The following is a 9,625-nucleotide window of genomic DNA, read 5'->3' on the forward strand; positions in this document are numbered from 1 at the left end:
AGGATCTGCGAATGCCCCCATGTGGGTGCTAGGATCTGCGAATGCCCCCATGTGGGTGCTAGGATCTGTGAATGCCCCCATGTGGGTGCTAGGAACTGAACTCAGCTCCTCTGCAAGAGCAGCAAGTGCCGGTAACTGCTGAGCCATGTATCCAGGCTGTTCTGGTGGTATTTTGTTGTTTGTTTTTTATACACAGGACACATATGTACCTAAGGATTACTTGACTGTTTTGCCCTCCCGTCTCTACCTGAGTGCTGGGGTTACAGGCACACCATTTGTCTAGCAGTAGGGATTGAACTCAGGACCTCATGCATGCTGGACAAGCACTTTACCCGACTGACCTTCACCTAACTGTCTCCAGCCCAGGGCAGTTCTTTTTCAGTTGGTTGGGTTTTGTATTTTTGAGACAGAAATATCTGTCTCACTGAGGAATACCTAAGCTGAAGGTCCCTGGACCCACGCAACCCAGGCTGGTCCCAAAGTCATTATGTAGTTGAGGATGACCTTGGACTCCTCCTTGGGCCTTCCAAATACCGGGATCACAGACAGCCTTGTGCCACCGTGCAATTTCTGCTTGTTTCTATATTATATATTTTTTTAATTTTTAAAAATGTATATTTATTTGCTTTCTGTATGGGTTTGTTTGTTTGTTTGGTTTGGGTTTTTATGGCGTTTTTTGCTGTAGGGCTTTACTATAGAGTTCAGGCTGGCCAAACTACAGTTCTGGGTGTCCCCACTGGAGACAGAGCTGGCAGGCTGGTAGGTCTCATCCAGTCAGGAACTACTAATCTGGAGGCTTTCAGGTGAGGTGAGCTGCCTTTGATATGTGCCAGGAGCTGTGCCAGGGCTCAGCTCCCTCAGAGGGCACAGTTAGTCATGGCCCCTGCCTGAGAGGAACATTTTCAGCCGTTCCCAGACTGATTTCATTTGTTCTTTACAGCAAACAGCCCCCAGAAAGGGGAGACTGTGCCCATTTTAGAAGTAGGAAAATGGAGGCTTACAGAAGCCCCCAGAAAGGGGAGACTGTGTCCATTTTAGAAGTAGGAAAATGGAGGCTTACAGAAGCCCCCAGAAAGGGGAGACTGTTCAAAATTCAGCTACCTTTTCCACTGTGCTCAAACTAACCGGGCAGCCCAAATCTTGTACCTGGGGCTGGCCTGTGGCCATCTGGCCTCACTCAGAACCTTTCCCTGCCCTGGTTGTCATTGCCTCACCACCCGCCCTCAGAGTGAGTCTTCCCAGGACTTCCTTTCTTTTTATTCAAATATTATCTCCATTAATATTTAATGTAGCCCAGCTACAGTATTCAGTGGCTTAATACCACATGCGCCCCACCCCCATACGGGCCGGCCTAACTGACTTCCAGTCTTCTGCTAAGCTGCCAAACTCTCCACACACTTGGGGTCCAGCAGCAGATTCCAGAGGGCAGAGTGGGAGGGAAGCATCCCTCTATCCTAGCCACTGAGGGAGCTGGCACCCCAGACCTGAGCTGAGACACCCCCATCTCAGCTCCTTCACGGTTTTCCACCGGCTTGTCTTTTGGTGTCTGGAATTTAACACCAGCCTCGCTGCCCATTCGCTCCCCTGGATGACAGTGACCTGCCTCTGCCCCTCAGGGCCACTCAAATTTCCTGCCTCCCTGACCAGGATGGTTCACTTGCTGGCCATATCAGTGGACTCGCTGGCATGGAGCCTGCCCTCCCACTGCACGTTAGTGAGGCCTCCTACAGTCTCCATTTCTGAGCTGGGGTGGGATCAGTGTCTCTTCACTGACTGTCCTGGAGAAGGGGGAGGAGGAAGGGAGTCAAGCAAAGAGGGCCTTTAGGAGTTCCTATCCCCTTCAATCAGGGAACTCATCGTAGAGATGTTAATGAACTAGGCTATTTTTTTGTTTTTATTAACATATATTAATTATATATAATAATATATTTTGATCATGTAAAACCTATTAGCCTTTGCTTCCTTCCTACTCTCATGAATATATCCTTCCTCTCCCTTACTAAATTACTTTCTACTTGCCTGCCTTTGTGTGGTGTGTGTGTGTGCATGCTCGTGTGTGTGTACATGTGTGCATATATGTATGCCTGTGTGTGTGAATGTGTGTGTGCATGTGTGCATGTATATGTGCCTATGCGCGCGTGTGTGTGTGCGCGTGTGTAAATGCATGTGTGCCTGTGTGTGTGTTTGTGTGTGTGCCTGTGTGTGTGTGAATGCATATGTGTGTATGTGTGCATGTATATATGCCTGTGTGTGTGCATGTGTGAGTGTGTGTGTGAGTGTGTGTGCATGTGTGTGTGTGTATGTGTGTGTGTGTGTGCATGTCCAATGAGCTGAGCAGCTCATTGGTGACCCAGTGAATGTCATTAGAGTAGTTTGCAGGAGTATGGACATCATGCCAGCAGCTACACCAATGAAGAAAATATCTTCCTCCTCTTGCAGCCATTAGTGGCCTCAAGATCCTCAGGGCGGGTGGGGTGAAACCCTGTGAGCCCCTCTTTTTATTCGTTACGTTTATTTGTGTGTGTGTGTGCGTGTGTGTGTACATGTGTGTGATGTGCATGTATTAATGCTGAAAGTGCATGTCTCAGCACATGCATGGAGGTCAGAGGACAACTGACTGTTAGGAGTCAGTTCTGTGTGTTCTGGGAACTGAACTCAGGTTTTGAGGCTTACATGACAACTATTTTTACTGTCTGAGCCAGCTCACCTGCCCTTGTTTGTTTGTTTTGTGCATATTACATTTTAATTTTGAGATCAGGGTCTTGCTGTGTAGCACAGGGTGGCTTTAACACATACCCCCTCCACACTAAAAATAAATAAATATCCTATTTTTAAAAGGATACCATGGAATACAGAGGCTGCGTGAGGTGGGTAGGTAGGAAAGGGTGGCTCCCAGAGGGAGGCCATGGACCAGCTCATGCCTTACAGCATGCAGCAAAGCCATTGTTGCTTTGACCCCAGATAGATTATCTTGCAGGATCTGTCTGTGTCTATAGCTGGGCAGGCTGACCATGGTCTCTTGGGAAACAAACAATAAAATTCACAGAGCTCATCCTAGACTCATGTCTCCTCTTTCTCTTGAAGTGTTCACATCCTTCTCCTACCCAAAGACTCTGAAGCAAGGAAGGGGGATCCGACAAACCAGCAAGTGGCTCAGTGGAATAGCATCCCCAGCCTAGAAACTTGGGGACCCAATATTATGTTGCTCTCCAAGGAATTAGGAGAGAATTCCCAAGCCAGAGGCCATCTGTGAATCCAAGAACACAGAGATCCAGTCTTGAGGGCAATGTGTCCAGACAGGAGTGGGTCTCCGTGGGATCTCAGGCCCTCAGCCTACCATTGCATATGCAAATGTTCAATGAGGAGGTTTACCTGGATCCCACCTCCCAGCATTCCTGTTCAGCCTCATTCTTCATCTGATCCAGCATCGTTTCTGAGACCTGTCTCTCAGGTGGCCATTTCTCTTCTTTCCTGACTGACATCTGATCCTAAGCAAACAAGTGACTAATATAATAATGATGATAGACTCAGATTGTTTTCAAGTATTGTGTACACCGAGACTGTGTATACAAAGATAGTGTATACTGAGAATGTGTACACCATGCAATAGAGATTGATGTATTTCATTTTAAAGTCTTTTTTGTTTTGTATTTGATTTTATTTTTTGTGCACAAGTGTGTGTATGTATGTATGTATGTATGTATGTATGTATGTATGCATGCATGTATGTATTGCACCATATGCATGGCTGGTACCCTCAGAGGCCAGAAGAGTGTGTCAGATCTATTGGAATTGGAGTTGTAGGTAGTTATGAGCCACTGTGTGGGTACTTGTCAACAAACTCTGCAAGGGCATTGAGCATTTTTAACTGCTGAGCCTTCTCCACAACCCCTCATTTTCTTTCTTTCTTTCTTTGTTTTGGAACAGGATTTCAGATGTCCCAGGCTGGTTTTGAACTGACTCTGTAGCTGGGATAGCCTTGAAATCTTGGTCTTCCTGCCTCTACTTTCCAGGTGCTGGGTTACAGGTATGTGCCACCATGCTCAGCTTGTTATGTTTAATTCTTACAAAAGCCATGGTCTATCAGTTGCTAAAAAGCCTATGCTTTTAAGTAACTCTGTCCTCCAAAGCAAATGAACCTGGGGTTGGAGCCCAGTGAGAACGAAGCACTTAGCCTGGCTATTAAGCAATGAGGCCTTGGGTTCAATGGGGGTGGGGATTGTGGGGGGAAGGGAGTGAGCTGGAAAGGAGGCTTGATCTGTAGCTAGGCTATTTATCTGCTGCATGCATTCTTTTTTTGTTACTTGGTTTTATTTTCTTTAAATATTTTATTTGTATTCATGTACATGCGCATGCTTGGAGATGAGTGCAGGGTCTCCTGACTGCTTAGTCATTTTTGCAGTCCTATTGTTTGTTTGAGTCAGGGTCCCATGCTGGACTCTAAGTCTCACATCCTCAACTACTCAAGCTGAGTTTCTGCTGCTGTCTGCCCCACTGGCTTCTGGGAAACTTGAGAACACACAGAAGTGTCCATGACATGCTTGAAGACCAAAGACCTTCCCGCCTACCTATCTGGAACTGTCTCCACTTGGTTCGGAAACCAGCCAGAACAACCTGGTCTTGTGGCAGGCTGTGTTATTCCACCAGCTCTGCTGAGTCTGGAGGGCCTGGGGGTTCCAGCTTACAGTGAACTAAACAGTGCCTGAGCATCTCAGGACATGTGCATTTTCTAGGTTTTCTAGCCAGAGGATCTGGCTGTGGGGAGGAAGATGAGAAACAATACTTTTAACCTAGGGCAGGGTGGAATTCCCATAAAGGAACTTACAGAAGACAAAGCCTGTGCATCCTGCACTAAACTGGGTGTCTCCTGCTTTCACCTTGACATTTGAGCCAGTCTGCTGGAGGTCCTCTCAGACACTGCAGAGAGGACCAGAGCCTAGGCAAGGGCTTGAGGATGGGACAAGAAGGAATGTCATTTTACAGGGCATTTAACAAGATTTAACATCTGTCCCCTTCAGGTGACCCTGGGCCTAGCCACAGTCTTGGGGAGGGTCATGTCAAAAGTTGGGCTTGGCGGCTATAATAAACCATAAACCATAAATAAATAAACCATAGAACCTGTAAGTGCTCTGGTTCAAAAATCTGACATGAAAAAAATAGGTTTCTTGGAGCCCTGTACCAGTCTCAGATCCTAGTAGCCTAGTAGGATCAGATGAAGAACTTTCCAGAACCTTCACCCAGTCCAATTTAAGTGAACAAAGATTTCCTCTCTGGAGTGGCAGCCCTGTTTCTGGGTGTCAGCATAGGGAGCACCTCACGGTCCTCTGACCCTTTTACCCACGCCAACAGCTGCCGTGTTTTCTCAGAGGCTTGCAGGAAGACAGTCCTGACATTCCTCAGTGCTTCCGAATCTCGTGGTAGTCACCATTCATAAGCCTCCATTTCTGAATAATAAGAGCCAGCGCTCTGGGAACTAAGTGACATTGAACGTGAGTTTGAACCAGGTTCCATGGCATCAACAAAGCCGAGAAGCCAACAAAACCTGAGGCCTCCTCTTTACCCATCAAAATAGTCTTTGCTCAGACACTTCCCAGAATTCTCTACCTCTCAAAGGACCTTCTATAATTGGCGTTGGAGGCCTTCCATGGAGAGCCATGTGGCAAGGCTACCTATGGCTACCTTGTTGGGCGGCCCAGAGCATTACATCTCCCATGCAACAGGAAGTCTACTGGCAGCCCGCCTGTGTGCTAGGCCCACCTAGTCTAGGAACACCTTGCTCAGAGGCCTTTCCTTATCAGGCTTTGATGAGGGTGTAGGGGAGCGGGGAGGGGAAGGACGCCAAGCACAAGCAGTTTAGAATGCAGGGAGTGGGCACAAAAGACCAAGAAGGAGTAAACAGAACTTGGAGACCCAGACTCAGAGCTCAAGGGTAGCCACCCAACATCCTGCCCAAAACACACCACGACCTCTAAGTGACTCCTTTTTTCCTTTTCTTATTTGCTCTGTCTCCCACTTGGGGCTGAGGAGGCAGGAGGCAACACTGTGTTGCAGACCTGGGACTTTGTGGGCCTCTGTAATTTACTACATGTGAGACCTTTCTGCCATCCCTTAATTTTCCTACCTTCTCCAGGTGTTGGGGTAAGTAAAGAACACCGTGTTCCTTCCTGGCACATTGGGAGAGTCTAATAAAGAGACTTTTCCTCCATTTTGGAATTAACCTCATGTATGATAGTGATCTATGTCTCACAGAGAATAAAGAATTTTTATAAAAGAATAAAAACCAATAAGATGTTAATAGATTTTTTTCCTTTAGAAAAGGTGTTACATTGGAAGAATATTTTTCTGGCCTTCCAGGCAGCTGAGGAGGATGGGGAAACATTGAGCATAAATTGATATATATATATTTTTATTTTAAACTTATTAATTTTGAAACAGGGACTTGATGGCTCAGGCTGACTCTGGAGTTGCTGTGTAACTAGGGAGGTTGGCCTTCATGACTTTCCCTTCTTCCCTGTGCTAGGATTGCAGGGGAGTGGCATCATAGCCAGTTCACAGATTGCACCCTGCCTTTGGTGCTAGACAAGCGCTCCACCCACTGAGCTGTATCAGGGTCCAAACTTAATTTTTTTTTGTTTGTTTGTTTTGTTTTGTTTTTCAAGACAGGCTTCTCTGTATAGCCCTGGCTGTCCTGGAACTCACTCTGTAGACCAGGCTGTCCTTGAACTCAGAAATCCGCCTGTCTCTGCCTCCCAAGTGCTGGGATTAAAGGCATGCACCACCACTGCCCTGCCAAAGTTAATTGTTAAAGTCAGTATACAAAAATGTGGTTTTTGTTGGAGCCTTTTCATACAGATATGTCATCACGCATGGGTCTAATTTACTCCTCCTTAGTCCTGTGTGCATCATGAAGTAATAAGTCTAGAAGTCCAGCTGTGGAAAAATGAGGATCCATTGTTCTCTCTGTACACGCTGATATACTTCATAACAACAACAACAAACAAAAAACTAAGGGAAAAAAGAACACTTTCCCACTGGACATGAGGATACTCTCCCAGGTGGACCCTTGCCCTCTGTTCTAGAGAGACCTCCTTCTGTAATATGGGGTGAGCCTGCTTTTGATGCAGGGGAGGGGAGCAGTGATGTGGGGAGTGCCGTGAATGACCTTTCACCCTGGATGTTTCCATCCTGGAGTCTGCTTTACAGAGAATGTGAGCCTCTGGCATCTCCGGTGCTGCTGTGGATTTCTGATGAAGGGATCAGTGGCATGGCCCTAGGGTTCAGGTCTCCTGGCCCCCATCCAGGTTTCCCAGTCACTTCCTGGTCTCCGTTCCCTTTGGACTGGCCTGGGTGGAGAGCTACCCAGTCCCTCCTGGGTGCTCAGCTCCCTGTGGCTTAGCCTGCTTCTTCCTTTCTCCCTGCTGGGGCTGACCCTGTTCACCATACCCCCAGCCTGGCTGGACCTCACTTTCTGGCCTTTTGAAGACACCTCCGCCTTCCTGGGCTTTTCTCTCCTGCCCCGGACACACAAGGTGCTCTAAGAGCTTGGCAATCCCTGAAGGAGCCCACTCTTTTCGGGTACTGCCTGCTCTCTCTGACTATCATGCCAGCCCCAGCGCACCTGAGCTCAGCCTTCTCATGTATGTTCACAGTAGGTATCATAAGGTTGGATAAACAGGAAAGAATGAACAGTCGTGTGAATGAGTGAGTGAATGAATGGGTTTGACAAGCAGTGAGCACCACCTCCCCCACCCCCCACCCCTTATCTGCCTTCCTTTACCCTATGGAAGGATCCTGAGCTAACTTAGGTCAGAGGATGGATTCCCATCCAGTTAAGGTAGGCTAGTGATCCGGCAGCCTGTGACACTCACTGGTAGTCTGTGTTCCAGCCTTCTGGCCTGTGTGCCTGCCCAGGTTTCAGGGAAGGGCAATATGAGAGCCTGAATGCCTGAAGGCTGAGGAATGGTAGAGAGGACGTTCTTTTAGGCTCCCAGGATGGGATTGGGGGATAGCGAGAGAAAACAGGAAGAGAGACAGGAAGAGAAATGGGGAGAGGGAGGCAGAGCCGAAGCTGAGAGATAGGAGGTAGGGAAGCCTAGGAAAGAGCGTGAGAGTGAGGGAGAAGAGGTCCTTGCCTTGTATAGCTCCAGGCTTCTGACGTGGCTGGGCCGATATCCCCAGCACTAATTGCTTCAATTAATAATACTGCCCTATAAAATTTCAGCAGCCAAGAACAAGCACAAGGAACAATGACACAACGTATTAATAATGCAGGCGGGAGGTGGGGTTGGGGAGCTCCATTAAGGACACTGCAGTCTGCAGAGCTGCTGATGCCTGCAGCAGGCAGTGTTTGTCCTTGGTTTGTGCAGACCACAGAACTGTGAAGCTTTGGCGCCAATGGACAGAGGCTGGGGAAGGGTTTAACCTTCTCTAGAAAGCATCCGTCCCATTTGGTAGGACGATGCTGTCTTCTGGGTAAGTACTAAGCACCACTTACTGCCTCATCCTTCACATTCGCAGCCCCTCCTCCTCCCCTGCTGGTCTCTGATGGTTTTCAAATCCACTTTTGAGCCTTTGTTTCCTGTTTCTGCCTTTTTGTGTCTCTCTAAGTCCTTAAGTACTTTAGGAAGAAAAGCCTCTCTTTCAGGACAAAGATCCTGTTCCCACAACACATGAAACAGTGTCCTTCCAAGTCACCACCATCATGCCCCCACAATTGTCTGTGCACTCGCCGTATGCCCTGAACAGTTCATACCTCTGATGCAGAACAAGAACAAAGGGTGGAGCAGCCAACAACTCCGTGCTGAAGCTGCAGAAATCTGATGCAACAGGGTGGCTACTCTGTTGTCATTTGCTTGCAGAAGCCGAAGCCCTCCCTCTCAGTCAGGCACCCTACCGTAGGCTTTCTCCTGTTATGACATAGGTAATGCTTCTGAGTGTACAGGAGTCCCCTCACAAACCACAGGAACACTGACCTCAGACAGGACTGATTGACCAGGACTGTGGTCCAGATTGGAGAAGTGAACCATGACATTGAATGCTTTTAAGCCTGAAATCCATAAACATTTATGCCAAGGTATTTCACCAGTCAAGCTTTAGGAATAAGGGATTTCCTCAGGAACATGTCTCTGTTTTACATTTATCCTGTTCCCATTGGTTGGGTATTCAACTGTGGTAAGGGACTTGCCTTGCCTAATGCTCATGTCTTAACTTGTCTTCTAGGATGGGACTTGTCTAACATCCATGTCCTAACTTGCTAACCAGGATATCAGTTACCCATGTACATGTTTCTTTCTGCCAATAGGATGTCAATTCCCAGGGAAATCCTAGGAACTTTGTAGGCAGCCACTTGGACGATAAAATCCAAGATGGCGCAGGTTCCAGATACTCCATAGAGGTAAACGGTTCCACTGCGCATGCGCCAAACCCGAGTAGGTGCATGCTAATGAGGTGGTAGCCGGGGAACCAATCCAGGAGGACTTGAGAGCTCGGGCTCTGGTATAAAAGCAGCGTTCGCAGAGCAGTCGGGGCCATTCCACAGAAGCAAGAAACCTGAAAGAGCTATAACACTAAGGAACCTGAAAGAGCTGTAACACTAAGAAACCTAATAGATCTGTAACAAAAAGGA

General features: G+C 47.6%; 1 long non-coding RNA gene across 1 annotated transcript in view; it reads right to left on the reverse strand.

Annotated features, from left to right (window-relative positions):
• Positions 1 to 9,388, reverse strand: part of LOC116080634 — a 16,071-nt gene extending 6,683 nt beyond the window's left edge. The window contains exons 1-2 of the long non-coding RNA XR_004114510.1: positions 9,274 to 9,388; positions 8,753 to 8,906 (exon numbers count right to left, since the gene is read on the reverse strand). This is a non-coding gene — a long non-coding RNA (uncharacterized LOC116080634). The remainder of the gene's footprint in view (positions 1 to 8,752; positions 8,907 to 9,273) is intronic.
• Between the last annotated feature and the right edge of the window lie 237 nt (positions 9,389 to 9,625).

This window comes from Mastomys coucha, unplaced genomic scaffold, assembly GCF_008632895.1.
Source record: "Mastomys coucha isolate ucsf_1 unplaced genomic scaffold, UCSF_Mcou_1 pScaffold6, whole genome shotgun sequence".
Classification (NCBI taxonomy): Eukaryota; Metazoa; Chordata; class Mammalia; order Rodentia; family Muridae; genus Mastomys; species Mastomys coucha.